General features: G+C 48.7%; 1 protein-coding gene across 6 annotated transcripts in view; it reads left to right on the top strand.

The window, feature by feature from the left end:
• Positions 1–619: 619 nt before the first annotated feature.
• PLD1 (phospholipase D1) overlaps positions 620–14,323 on the top strand; it is an 80,518-nt gene continuing 66,814 nt past the window's right edge. Inside the window, exons 1-3 of one of the 6 annotated variants that reach the window (XM_086618229.1) lie at positions 620–930; positions 2,523–3,566; positions 11,315–11,456. The gene's annotated coding sequence lies outside the window, so the exon portion shown is untranslated. Of the gene's footprint in view, positions 931–1,788; positions 3,567–7,247; positions 7,489–11,291; positions 11,457–14,323 lie in introns of those variants that run through there. The other 5 variants (XM_086618227.1, XM_086618226.1, XM_086618228.1 and 2 more) reach the window with 5 other exon arrangements.

Here is a 14,323-nt window from a genome sequence, read left to right on the forward strand (position 1 = left end):
CCCATATTCCAGAGGGTCTCTGCTCAGCTCTCTCCCAGGGAACCTCAGCACTCCTTTTTGTCACTAAATGAAGCTTCTGGAGGGCTTCACTCTGCGGGTTCAGCCTGAACCACCAGCCTGACAACAGCCACTGCATCAGGAACTGGAAGCGAGGAAAGAAAAGTCTTTCAGAGTGAAGACGAGACAACTTTTCGAAAACTCTGAATCGAGCACTTCTGAAGAGTTTATAAGAAGTGTCCCCACTTGCTGAGAGTAAAGCCATGAAAGGAATCGCACCTTCTCCGCTAGTGAGAGCTCCCTGTCCCTCATGGAAGGAAAATAACATAGCGGGATCGCCGCAGAAAGTGATGGTTTAATGCCTGTCTCCGATCGCTGCTGGCCGGGAAGCCTCACTGTGGTCCCGTTTCAGTGAAGCAAGCTTTAGTCGCTGAAGCTTTTCTGAAAACTGCAGGGTATTTTTCCTTTCCATGTAATATGATTAGATGCAGGAATACTATACAATTTTTTTCCCCACGGCTTAGAGATAAAAAGTCACCTCTTCCTACCTTTAAAACAATAAAAATTGAACTAGTTATTAAAAAAAAAAAAAAAAGGCTATGAGCTGCTTGCTTTCAGTTTAGCGCTAAAGTGACGTCAGAAAGAGGAAGCACCTCGGAGCTGGAGCAGTGACCTGCGATCCTGCGCTGCTGCCGGCATATTTTCACCTGCTTATCTCTAAAGTTGTGGGTTAACCCCGAGTTAACCCATCTTGTGGGTCAACTGCCTCCGGAGCAGAGGCACTGCCGACCTCTCTGCAGGCTCCAGGAACAGCTGCGCCCGCGGCGCGGTGCTGGGATTTCATGGTGCTGGCTGTGCCCCGCGGATGAACGCACCAACACAGAGCGTCACATCGTTTCTGGGGACTTTCCAGTGAATTTAGTTCAGACCCAGGTAAGCGCCGGCCGGCTGGAGAGGGGGTTTGCCAGAGCTGTGCTCGTTGGCCTGAGGTTTCATTTTGGGAATTCCACTAACAGCAGGAGAAAGTGATGTGAAATTGTCCTCTCTCTCATCGGCTTAACTCCATTTGTGGCTCCAAAGCGTGGTTTCGCTTTAAGTGCAGAAGGAACAGCGCTGCCAGGAGATAAGGTGTTTGGATCTGGGATGGGCAGTTTGCTCAGGGCAGCCCTTGGTTACTTAAGTCAATACTAAACACAGCCATGCAGCTCTGAATGACGCCCAGCTGCAACCTTCACTCGCCTGAACCAGCCTGGAGATGTTTGGTTACAGGGAGAACCCAAAGATTGGGAAACAGGTGTCTTCTTCCGAAGCAGCTTTTCAGTTCAATGTTAATCGTAGAATTATAGAATCACAGAATTGTAGAATGGTTTGTGTTGGAAGGGACCTTAAAGATCATCTAGTTCCAACTCCCCTGCCATGGGCAGGGACACCCTCCACTAGTTCAGGTTGCTCAAAGCCTCATCCAACCTGGCCTGGAACACTTCCAAGGATGGGGTATCCACAGCTTATCTGGACAACCTCTTCCAGTGCCTCACCACCCTCAATGTAAAAAATTTCTTCCTTATATCTAATTGAAATCTCCCTTCTTTCAATTTAAAGCAGTTACTCCATGTCCTATCACTACACGCCCTTGTAAAAAGCCCCTCTCCAGCTTTCTTGTAGCCCCTTTAGGCACTGGAAGGCTGCTAGAAGGTCTCCCTGGAGCCTTCTCTTCTCCAGGCTGAACAGCCCCAACTCTCTCAGTCTGTCTTCGCAGGAGAGGTGCTCCAGCCCTCGGATCATCTTCATGGTCCTCCTCTGGACCTGCTCCAACAGCTCCATGTCCTTCTTGTGTTGGAGCCCCAGAACTGAACACAGTACTGCAGGAGGAGTCTCTTAATGCAGATTCCAAGTAAATGCTAGTCATTTGCGTAAGGACCTGCCTGGAGAGATGCTAGGAATGATGTCGTGACCCCACATAAATGCCAGCCCTTCTTGTACGAGCATAGAAACCTCCGGTGTCCTCAGCTGGAAACTGGGCGCTGTGGCTGTGAAGCAAATGCCAATAAAAAACCACCTCGCCTGAGTGTCATTCATCTACATGTGGGAGAGCCAGAAAATTCCTAGTAATCACCTTCCTTCGTCTTGTCCGCGATAACCGGGTATCCATTATGGGATGGGCGGAAAGCTAAAAAATAAAGTTAAAAGGCAAGTGGCCCATTTCTGGGTGTGTGTTACAGGCTGCTGTACGTGACACTTAATAATTACATTGCTGAAGAACTGGTTCTGGTTTGGGTTTACATTCCCTCAGTAAGTGTGACAGAGGGTAAAACAGGGTAATTTGGCACCTCACAGCCTCTTTCATTGACGGGTTTCCTAACGACCCGACACCTTGGAGGCTGCGAGCCACCGGTTGTTCTGTGGGTTAGCGTTCTTTGTCTACACGCTACCAATTTTCAGGAATCTATAACAGGACATGGATTGCCAGCTGAGAAAGTGCAAAAACTGGATGAAATGCAATAATTTCCAATACATTTCCTTTAAAGTTTTCTTCTGTTGAAAGAGAACCTGATGGATGAGGCAGGCAAATGGGCATTGCTGTACACGTAGGTAAACACCGCGCTGCTCAGCACGCCGGTCCTCAGCCTCAGATAGACACACCATGTCCAGTTATTTCCTCAAAAAAGACTTCCATGTGAAGGAGACTCATCCTGTGTTGTACGCTTGGGTATCTTCGTCTGGGATTTGGAATACTCGGGTCTCCCCAGATTTGTGGACAGAACTAAAGGAAGGTGAGAACACAGTCCTGGCAGTGCTCTGCTGAGGTCTGTGCGGCTCACGTGTCGGTGAGTACGAAGAGAAATGGTCGCGTGGACTCTGACGGGGTTTTGTATGCAAGATTTTGTGTTTCTTTAATTGGTTTTTGGTTGTTTTTTTTTTTTTCACTTGCTCTTCATTTTTCATTTTTAATCCTATGGTTCAAGCCTGATTTTACATTTTTTACTTGGACTGTGCAAAATGACCAGGAGTCTGGGAAAAAAAAAAAAAAAGAGGAATAGAGAATTATTCTGCCGGTTTTAGTGGAGATCAGGAGCGAACTGGGAGCAGAGTCCTGGGGAACTGGGACTAATAGCAGATCTGAGTTTGATCTAAACTCTAGAAAGGCAGCTCACAGCACTTTTTATCGCCTTTTGGCTTGTGTGCTTCTCCAAGAGTAAAATAACTTTTTTGAGACTAACTTTATGCTTCCTGATAGATTTTCTGAAGGCAAACATTTTCTGAAGGAAAAATAAAACTTTTTCTCATGTGCTTTCTGTCGGGAGGTGCCACCTGCTCCAGCCTGCGATCTCCTCCCGTGGATCCGCGTGCCTTTGCTGCGCTGTGCCGCAGGGTGTCTGGTCCTTCTCTGGGGGACTTGCTGGTCACCTCAGACCACTGCGCTGGCCTGTGCCAGCTGCTGCTCCTTCTGCACCCTCTGCACAGCCTGTGGGGTTTTTTCCAGCTCTCAGTGTCTTGAAACGTTAAGGAGCAAAGTCTGAGAGCTGCCTCCACCTTGACACTCCTCCAGAGCATGGGACAAACTCCTCCGAGTGAGTCATCTTCTGCTTTACACCAGCCAGAAGCTGGGGAGACATTAATGAGACGATAATTACGGTAAAACACTGGCTCTCCATCACCGGGGAGACGGAGGTGAAGTGGTATAAGACGTATTAGGCCAGTTTTCTAACAAAGTTTTGAAGAGGAAAGTTTTGAAAGTTATAACAAAGCTCAGATAGAAGGAAAATGAGTAAAAGCAGCTGCGTTACCAGTTGCTGCGGGAGAAGCGGGTGTCTCGGCAGGACTGTAGGCGAATTCAGAACATTTGAGATCAGAAGCAGCAACTCCCTTATCTTATCTGACGTCTCTCTACCAGATGCTGTTAGAGTTTACCCGGATATTTGTAAGTTTTTAAGTATGAATGCCAGAATAAACTATTCTGACCATCTGGTCTGACCTGCAGCGTCAGACAAGCCACAGGATTTACAGTTTTCATTGAAAAAGTGTAGCCTTTGGAAGGAAAAACCCTCCAATCTTTAATAAAGATATTTTTAATGATGATAATTCTACTTCACCTGATGGTGGACTGTTCCACTGGCTGGGTTTGTGTCGAATCCAGCTTTGCCTGGGTCAGATTCTGACATTCAGGTGACACCCAAGAAAGCATTTTTACTTCACAAGACTAACCTTTTCCAATAGTATAAAGCAGGATCTGAGGAACCAGGAAAGTAGTGTATTGCAAAAGCAGGCAAAAAAGCTGATTCATGTGTGATAATCAAAAAATTAAAGTGACGAGCTAATTTTGAGCAGTTTAATAGTGTGAGTGAACGAAGCCAGAGCTTAAATGAAAATATTCAGAACTAATACCACCAGTGGCTATAGGCACATGCAAGCCTGGCAGATGCAGAGCATAATTGGAATACACAGAGCTAGCAGCAAGCAAAAATGAGAATATAGAGAAAAATACACTATTTTTAAAAAATGCACCTATAGAAAGATAGATACGTGTGCTATAGAGAGAGATTTTGTAGTGCCCTCTCTATACAGGACCATATGCAGTCAGATCAGGAATAAAGAGAAAATGGTGTTTACTAAAACTAACAAGGAAAAGAAACTCAGGAGAAACAGTACAGAAATTGTGGAAGAAGCAAACAGTGTCTCAGAGGATGAGATTTTTGCATATACATAATTAAAACAGAGGGGGAAAAGAAAATAAAGTGGGAAGGTTGAAGCAGTGCTGGATCCAGGGACACGAGGTCAAGGCAGGGTCGGTGGTAGGCTGGGTAGCACAGGATATCTCAGCACTACACAAGAGAAGAGAGATTTACACCAGATAAAGCCAATTTAAAATTATGCAATGACTAACACACTTCCTATCCGTCCCCCTTGAAACCTACTTGAAAAATAAAACATTAGGAGGAACTTCAACTCAGAAACTGCTGCTTTTAATTTAAACCAGTGGACACGTGCACCAAGAGATATAAAACCAGGGAAAAATGATTCATAGAGTAGACACATCAGCAGAACAACGTTATGTCCAGAGCAGACAAAAAACTAGCACTAAAACCTCAAAAACGCCGTCACTTTAGTTCCAGCCTGCCCGCCTGGCCCTGCGATGAGTAAAATGTTTCTTGCGGGGGCATCGACCAGCCTCATCTCTGGCTGATCCATCCTCAGCTGGGCTGAGTCACCAAAGTGCCCGAAATGCCACCAAAGGGCTCCCCTGAGGAGAAGGGTGGTGGTGCTTTCCTGGTGCTTTCCTGGTCGAGGGGGTGGAGAGGGCTGCAGGAAGCCTGGAGGCTTTAGGGGAAGGAAGTCTGGGGACGAGCAACCAGAGGATCTGCTCAAAAGCAAAAAGATGTTGGGGAGGAAGGGCTGGCCGAGACCTGGAAGTCATTTCTGGTGGAGAAATGGGCTGGCAGGAAGCGAAAGGGGAAGGAGGTGCTGGCAGTGGTGATGGTGATGGCGATGGTGATGCTGGTGCGGTGAGCTGGGGTGTCACGGTCAGTGTCTGCTGGGGCTGTGAGGCGGATGGAGCAAGCCTGGGCTGGGCATGGGGTGGGAGAGCACAGGGGGTTGAATGCAGCCCCGGGAAGGGCTCCCCGACACCAAGCTGGGGAGTTGCTTTTGGGTTGGGAAGTGCTAAACCCTTCTTAGGGCTTGAGCAGCCAGGGGGTAAATTGGTGGTGGCTGGGGGGGAGCCTTGGCATGGCTGGCGCGACGTGGCATGGAGGGCGCCGGGGCGATGGCCAGCGATGCTGACACCTGTCTGCAAGGGGCAAGGAAGGAATACAGAGCAGAAGAGACGTTAGGATGAAGTTGTGGCAGCCGGTGAGGCTGCGTGGAGGCATCCACTGCGCTCCTGAGGATGGAAATGTCGCAGTGGGGACCATGAGCGGTGGGTTCTTTGGCTGATGAGATGATGTCAAGATCCTATTGAATATGTGAAATTCTGAGATGCCAACCGATGAAAAGTGCAGCCCTGTCCCTGAGCGCGGTGCGTCGGGGTGGCACCCTGCACCCAGGGCACCCAAGCAGAACAAGGAGCCTGTGAGAAAGGGGAGATGCCTAAAGCTCTCCATTATCAGGAAGCTAAAAATGTTTCAGGTTTATGCCAAGATAATTTATTTCCTGAAGGAAAATCCTGCATCCTAAAGTAAGCTGCAAGGATGTGTCTTCGGATTTTTCTGAAAGAGGTGTTGTTCACCCACAATAACACCAAGAAAATGCCCCAATGAGCATCCCACAGCTCAGCGAGCAGCGTATGTCTGGTGCGAGTTGAGTCACAGGAACAGAGAGTTTTGACATTATTAGGAAAAAAAAAAAAAGGTGCATACCGACGGCTGTCACAGGAAAGACTCGCTCCTTTCAGCAGCTTGGGGCTGCAAAATCCACTCTACAAATGACAAAGGTCTCCTCTCAGGAGTTTGAATGGCTGTTCTTAGCTATTGACAAGCTTGGAGTTAGCAAAATAGGCTCTTCTTTCTTTTCTGCAAGCATAACAAATATAAATGTACTACGATGTAGAGTTGATGGAATATAAGAAGATCTTACACGAGGAAATTTGTTTAATTCTGCTCCCAGACAACAGTGACAAAGGGATGCTGCAGCAAACGCCTCGCCGTGATACAGTTGGAGTAGGGAGAGGAAATTAGATCCTGTTTCTGAAAGGGGAGACAGAGCGAGGCTTTGTGAACAAAGAACAAATCTGAAAGTTGCTGCTTCTTTTTTTTTTAATGCTCAAATATCAATACAGGGAACAACAGTGGAAGCTGCAGCTGGAGAGGGCACTAGGGGTCACCACCGTCTTATCTATGTCATCTGGATTTAATTCCGAAGGCAGACAAATAACATGACAGAAAGCAAAGCCAGGCTATTCTGATTTTTTCTTTTCTTTTTCCTTTTTTTTTTTTTTTGTGGGCCAGACAGCTTGCATTTCATTTCTTCCTTTTCTCCTCCCGCCTGCCTTCTGTCTGTCTCTCCCTTAAAACAAACCCCAGGGAAGCCCGTGGGACGCAGCCAGGGAGGATGCTTTAGAAGCAGGGGACTCACATCAAAATTCCCTCGGTGCAGCTCCCATTTATCCAGAGCAAAGGTTAGGCAAATCACAAATGCTAAGTCAGTTGGGCAGAACCACACAACAGCCTTGGCATGTTTCTGCAAGTCCTGCAGAGCAAACTGATTAGTGCAATGAATAGCACCCTTGTAGGCCGGAGAGGAGCTCCTGATACGCTCTGCTCTGCCCGCTCATCTGAAGATCTTTCTCTCCCTATTTTGCCTCCCGACCAGATGAGTATCCCTGATGTCTTATGAAACTGCATCTGGGATCTGTGTTAGAAGGAGGATTGAGTGTCTGGGTCGTGAAGAGAATTGCAAATCTTCTTCTCTAAGACTTTTTCTTGGTCTCATGCCTAGGAAGGAACCATTGGTGTGGGCTGAATCTATGGTCTCCGTGTTGGAATAGCGCATCTGAAGGTGGGATGCAAGGTGTTTAGGGAGAAAAAGTATTTTTTTACTGAGGTGGATGTATAGAGACAGAAAGGCTTTCTTTCAGGCATACAAGACCTGATGAAGAGGTCGCACCCCTGCCAGCCTGCCTTTTTTAGCTATAGTAGTTGATCTCACAAGACACGGATTCCCTTTTCTGCACAGATAAATTATGGTAAATCGGGGTTTTTCTTGTCGCATGAGATTGCAGAAGTTGGAAGTTCATGTGAACTCGAAACTCGACCGGACAATTTGTTGAAAGAAATAGCTGCCAGGCGCTGTAAAAGTGCAAAGACAGCACTTCTGGCTTAGAAAGTCCCTTGATTGCAAACCCCTGGAGACAGGGAGAGTCCCGCAGCAGTTTCCCCATGCCCTGTTTTTCATATACACACACACACACATATATATATAACATTTGCCCACATGCTTCTCCGGAAACGGCCCATGGGCTGTAACACGCTCCAAATAGCTTTATCATCGCTGGGATGATCACAGAATATCTATCTGTGTATATCCAGAGGAGCGTGCGGGCAAATCCAGACCCGTAGCCCAAGCTAGAGCGTAAGCGCACGCAGGACACGTCTGGCTACGCTGATCGCTCCTGCCAGCTCCCGGCCCGGCCATCGTCTCAGAACTAGTCCAGTGTCAGCTCAGGTATACGTGGGCTGCAGTCACGGCATCATCCAAAGGTGGGGGAGATCTCCAGCTCCCTATTTTAGGATTTTATGTAACATCCAGCTTATATAAGCCTTTGTCTGTTAACAGAATGGGTGGAGCTTGTCTCGCTGAGATTCCTCCCTAAAGAAACGCTCGTTACTTAACTCTTACTCAAGTGCTCATTACATACTTTAAGAATATTTTAGTTAGTTCCTTTCCTGTTGCTAATAATAACATACTGACTTGACAATCTGTTATGGACAAATGATAAAACGTGTAATTCACCATTTAATGAACTGTTGAGGTTAGGCGAGGAGAACACGAGGCATACCCCAAACCCCTGGCCCCAGGTTGCATCTTGCCACCTTCTTTCTCCCTCCTGGCAGAAGACAGTTTGGGGGTGCTGGTAGAGGGGAAAGACAGTTTGGCTTGGCCTGCAGGACATGCCCAGGTCCCTGGTGTTGGTAGCAAAACCCTTGTCTTCAGCACAGCTGGGGTTGCATCCGGCATCGGTTCCCAGGTGGAGGGAAAGGGGAGAGGGGGGAGCAGCACTGAGCACCCTGCAGGCCAATGTTCCCATTGCAAAGCTGCTTCAGACCCCAGGGAGGTCACACCAGTCTCCTTGATTCACTGAATGCCTTTCCAGATGTGGCCTTCAGTTCTCCTGTGTTGGACTGGCAGGGCATTAAAAGATGCCCAGATCCTGCGGTAAAGGGGACCATGGGAATTGTGTTCTGATGGACTTGTTGAGCTCACTCAAACCTGGTGTTCATGTTACTGTAGGACTTTAAATAGAAAGACAGTGTGTGTCTTAGCTTCACACCATAAGGAGATGGTTTGCACTCTCTCCTTCCTCCAGATACTGTGCTTCATATACTGACGTGCTTGGCATTCCTTTAAGTTGTGTGAACTGCTGCAAAAAATATCCTTTTTTTTTTTTCCCCTTTTTTTATCTTAAAGCTGTGCATAGCTTTGCCCCTGCCCCTCCACCACTGCCTGGGGGAGCTGCCTGGGGCAGCTGCCAGACGGTGGCATCCAGGGATCTCTGCAATGATGTGCCAGAGAGGAAATGGGTGGGAGGCTTTGGGTTTTTTCCTTCCCAAAAGCAAGTCTGCAATGCAAGAAATAAGGTATTATTTTAGCTTCGAGGCCCGTTTCTGTCCCCTGAGGCTCTTAAGGGGTGACACAGATCAGAGATGCACTGCTGCAGGGAGGATCAAGCTAGAAGTGGTACCTCATACTTTATTCCATATATGTATTATATACATTTTTATTCAGTTTTTCATTTACCATTTCACTTGAGAGGAAGGAAGAAAACCCAACCAAACCCAAACAGCGAGAGCTTTGTTTTTGTTTCCATGGGAATTCTGCAAAAGGGGAAGGGTGTGAAAGAAAATTGAAATACTCTGGCCACATGTGATATGGTTTGGATTCTGAGCAGCCCCCAGGGCTGTATTGTAGCAACTAAAGTCCAGGGGTCCCGCTGTCCCCTGGCCATGCAGGCGGGGAGGTCTGGGACGGGGCTGCAGCTGCTGCTGCGTCACGGGAAATGTTAGTGTGCTGCAGAGCTGTGCCAGGAAAAGCAATTTGGGTGGGAGATGTGACTACGACTCCCAGGAGGCACCGTGGCCACGTCAGGCCATCGTGTTTAAATTCCTTCCATCAAAACTTCCTTCCCTGCCTCTTCCTCCAAAGTTAGGAAGGCGGTTGCAATCCTTGAAGGGGGAAAAAAGAAAGTAGTACTTGACAATGTGATTTCTGCAAACTCCTCCCACAGTTTTCCTTTTGGAATACTGGGACAAAACAATAAAAATAACTTTTTTTGTGCATGTATGTGGCTTAATGCCAGTTGGCCCGTTTTAGGTGGTCTCTGGGCTGCTCCATCCTTGGCAGAATCATCACCAGTGGCTGTTTTCCCAGGCTGTCCAGTGCACACATCTGTGGGGCTTCATCCACCCACCATGGGAGTTGGGGTGGTCTGGGCAGTCAGAGCCGAGCACCGTTCTGTCCGCTCCCTCTGTCCACCTCAGGGTTCAGGCTCTTTCTCGTTGCACTGCTCAGAAATGCCTATGGCAAAACACATTCCCACTTCCTAGAGAGGTGACACTTGGATATGCAGGGTACAACAGCCCCTTGTCCTAAAAAGCCGCAGAGTCGCTGTGTTCCGTGGCGAGGGAATGACCCTGTGAAAATCTGGCAGAGGAGTGGTAGATCCATCACGGCTCGCAGACCTGTTGCTCTACAGGCAGCGCGGCTTCAGCGGAGGCTGGAGACAGGGTGCAGGAGCAGGGGGCATGGTGGTGTCCCGTGCTGGAGCTCGCAAGCCTTGTGCGATGCCAGAGTCAGCCTTCGTCTCACCGCTGGGCGATGAAGCTGGTTCCCCCCTCCCTTGGGGCTTTGCAGGCTCCTTCCCAAACGGGACCCAACTGGGGGAAAAACTACCCCCTAGTTTGTCCTCTAGCTCCCCTCTGGCCCCCGCTGGGGGTTGTCCTAGCATAGCTGTGCTCATCTCACAAGGGAAAAGCAACCTGGTGAGAAAAACTCTATAGGTAAAACTCCGTATTTCGATGACATGTCTGTGTCCAACACATCAGATGGATCCCTGCCACGGCTCCACTGAGACCACCGAGGGCCCTCCTGTGCTCCAGCCCTTGGGCAAAACTGCCTTTGGCACAGAGTGAGAGGAGAGCGCTTTTCCGGGAACAAGAAAATGGTTTGAGAGGCTCGGAGAAATTGATGGCTTCTTTGTGCTGTGTCATGCTTGCTCCCGCCTGCTCTGAGGCTAGAGTCCACCAGCCGCTGTCCCTCTGCTCCTTCCTTCTCCTCCTGTGCAGCCACCACACTCGTTTGTGATGCCAAGTGGTGACCAAGATAGAGGATGAAGTCCTTATTAAAAAAAAATAATCCCTTTTTCTTTCCCTGGGTTATCTGTCAGCTGTTGGATTGGATTTGGTGTGCAGCAGCACAGGCTCTTAGTCCTCAAGAAGCCCTTTGCAGACATCTCTATAAGCCTCATGTATCCTCACTTTTGGCCAGAACATTAGGCATTGCAACTAAAATTTTTTTAAAGAGAAGAAAAAACATGAATGAAGTGCGACTAAATAGTAATTTAAAAAAAAGATTCCTAATATTAGCACCTTGGTTTTACGGACTGCAGCGGCATCGACCCCTGTGAGACGGCCACGCAGAACCTTCTCTGCACCAGCATCTCACGTTAAACAAGAAAACTTCACACTGCCTGTGACAGCAGCAAGTGTCCTCAGAGGGATGCGTGGAAGTTCCTGAAGACTGAAAAGCAGGTGAGAACAGAGAACCGAAGAAACCCCGACAGATAATATTGTGTTTCTTCAGAGCTTGAGATATTTCTGAAGGTATGTGCTGAGTATCCACTTTAGGAATTGCCTCTGGGACAGGGGAGGTTATGGGAAGAATGGTAAATCACTAACGGACACGGGCACAATGGCATTTCTCCTGTAAGAGATGACAACTGTAGGTGGAGAACCTGCTCTGCTGTGGGGCTCAGCAAATGGGATTGTGCTACACAGATGCCGAAATGCTCCTCGAGAGTGTCTGCTCTCTGCTGCTGCTGGTCCAGCCCTGCTCACAGCAGTGGCCAAAATAAACCTAGAGGCAGAGAACGTAAATATGCACTAACGGAGCAAAGGTTTATGGATTTGTAAAGATTCGTCAGAATTCAGCCAGCCAGTTGTGTAGGTGACGAGTGCTGGGCAGGTGGGCAGGAGTTGTCTGTGGAGAGCATTGTTCTCTGTGTCTGAGATGTCCCCTCGCCGCACCAGCAGAAAGGTGTGCAGAGGGGGGAGGTGGTGGGGGTCCCGCTGGCTTCCTGCCTGAGGGAACTGCAGGGTTAGCAGGGGTGGGGCTGGAGGGGATGATGGAGACGGGGCACCCCGGGCAGGTGGGTGCCCTGAAGGATGCTCCCTGTGCCATCTGTCCACTGATTCCTATCCTGTATGTTGGCGTTAGTATCCTGGGCTGCATCCAAAGAAGTGTGGCCAGCAGGACCAGGAAGGGGATTCTGCCCCTCTGCTCTCATGAGACCCCTCCCTGCAGTACTGCATTCAGCTCTGGGGCCTCCAACACAAGAAGGACATGGAGCTGTTGGAGTGGGTCCAGCAGAGGCCACGAAGATGATCCAAGGGCTGGAGAACCTCTGCTGTGGAGCCAGGCTGAGAGAGTTGGGGTTGTTCAGCCTGGAGAAGAGAAGGCTCCAGGGAGACCTTCTAGTAGCAGCCTTCCAGTACCTAAAGGGGGCCTACAGGAAAGCTGGAGAGGGACTTTTTACAAGGGTGTGTAGTGACAGGACACGGGGCAATGGCTTTAAACTGAGAGAGGGGAGATTTAGACTAGATCTAAGGAAGAAATTCTTCCATCTGAGAGTGGTGAGGCACTGGAATAGGTTGCCCAGAGAAGTTGTGGATACCCCATCCCTGGAAGTGTTCAAGGCCAGGTTGGATGAGGCTTTGGGCAACCTGGTGTAGTGGAGGGTGTCCCTGCCCATGGCAGGCAGGTTGGAAATAGATGATCTTTAAGGTCCGTTCCAACCCAAACCATTCTATGATTCTATGATAACCTCTCTGCAGCGTGGGGTAATGTGTCCTTCTCAAGCATGGCTTTGCCCGCTCTTTGTGGTGGAAAGGTGAGGCCAGTGATACACAGTAAGTCTTCTTATTTCTCATAGCCCCTATTTGCTGCAGAGTTCCACCCTGATTTTCTCTGTTGCTTTGTTCTCTCATGACACCGGGTGTAAGAAATGTCTGTGCTGTCTTTTTCCTTGCTCAATGAGCTACCCTGACTCACAGCTCTCCATAGGTGCTGAGCATAGCAGTGTTTGGACTCAACACTGTGAGTTGAAGGAAGCCGTGTTGCAACGCTATTAGGAACCCACCTTAGATTTCTGAGTTTGATTTTAAATGTGAAGAACATCACTCACACTGGTTTTAGTAAGGCGTTAGCGAGCCAAGTCATAGTAAACCCAGTGTAAATGAGCTGGGTGGATGTGCTGCAGATGTGCCCATAACCAAAGAAGGTACTGTTCTGGTGGAGAACTTCAATATTGCACTGCCAGAACCAGGGTAGAGTCTGTCTCTGCATCAGCAGTGACCAAAGTTGGGTTATTTATCTCCTGCAGGTTTGAGGACCATGGTTCAGTTCCTCACTATTTAAAAAAAAAAAAAAAATCCTTTAAGGAAGAAAAACATCGTAACAACCATATTGAAACCTTGCAGTAGAGACAGAAGCAGGAGGACTGAATTCCCTGGAAAAAGCCACCAAGATGTCCCCTGTGCAGCTGCGGCGGTGGGAGTCGCAGGCAGGTTTCAGGCATCTCAGCAGTATGCGAGACTGTCTTATAGCTGTGGAACGTATGGAGGATTTTCACTTCTCCGCTTGTCAGCTCAACCCTTCTATAAGCACCAAAATTTTCTCTCTCTCTCGTGAGGAAATCTGCTTCTTTGCATTTGAAAAAGGGCGTATGGGAAGTAACACGCAAAACGCAGACACGAACTGCTGGGATACAAACAATACGTGACCATAATTATTAGGTTGTCTTATGCTAAAAATACCGTTGCATGTGCACTTAATTCCTTGTTAATTCGCGCTGACTTTTCCATTTGTTCTCCTCGCCAAATGCCATTTCTTGGGGGCAGCAGGGGGAAAACTGAGTTCTCCCTGCGGAAGGAACGGGGCTGCTGTGAGAAAAGTACGAAAAGGGGGAGAACTGGGCTTTTCACCGGGGGGTGACAGCTGCCTTTGCATGAGAGCGGGGCAAATCCCGGCGAATCCCTGTTCTTGCAGGGCTGTGAAGTTGCAATTAAAGAAAAAAAAATAAAATATATATATATAAAAAACCCAGAACAGACTTTTTTTCTCACCGTTAACACATCATTTCAGGATTCTTATTTTTTCCTCTCTCTAATAAGAAGCGCCCACCCTAAAAAAGAGGCAGAACCCACTAACGCACGCGCCCCTTTTCCCCCCACCCTTCCTGCCGCTCTCCCGCTGTTCTCCTTAACTGGCGGGGAGTGGTTTCCCCTTCCCGAGTCCGAGCCCATAGGCTGCGGGGCCGTGTGGGCTGGCTCGCCCTTCCTTCTGCCGCGGGAGCCGGCCCGGCTGCCCGATCCGAGGCGGCGGGGACGGGCGGGGCCGC

Source organism: Tauraco erythrolophus, chromosome 11, assembly GCF_009769465.1.
Source record: "Tauraco erythrolophus isolate bTauEry1 chromosome 11, bTauEry1.pri, whole genome shotgun sequence".
Taxonomy (NCBI): Eukaryota; Metazoa; Chordata; class Aves; order Musophagiformes; family Musophagidae; genus Tauraco; species Tauraco erythrolophus.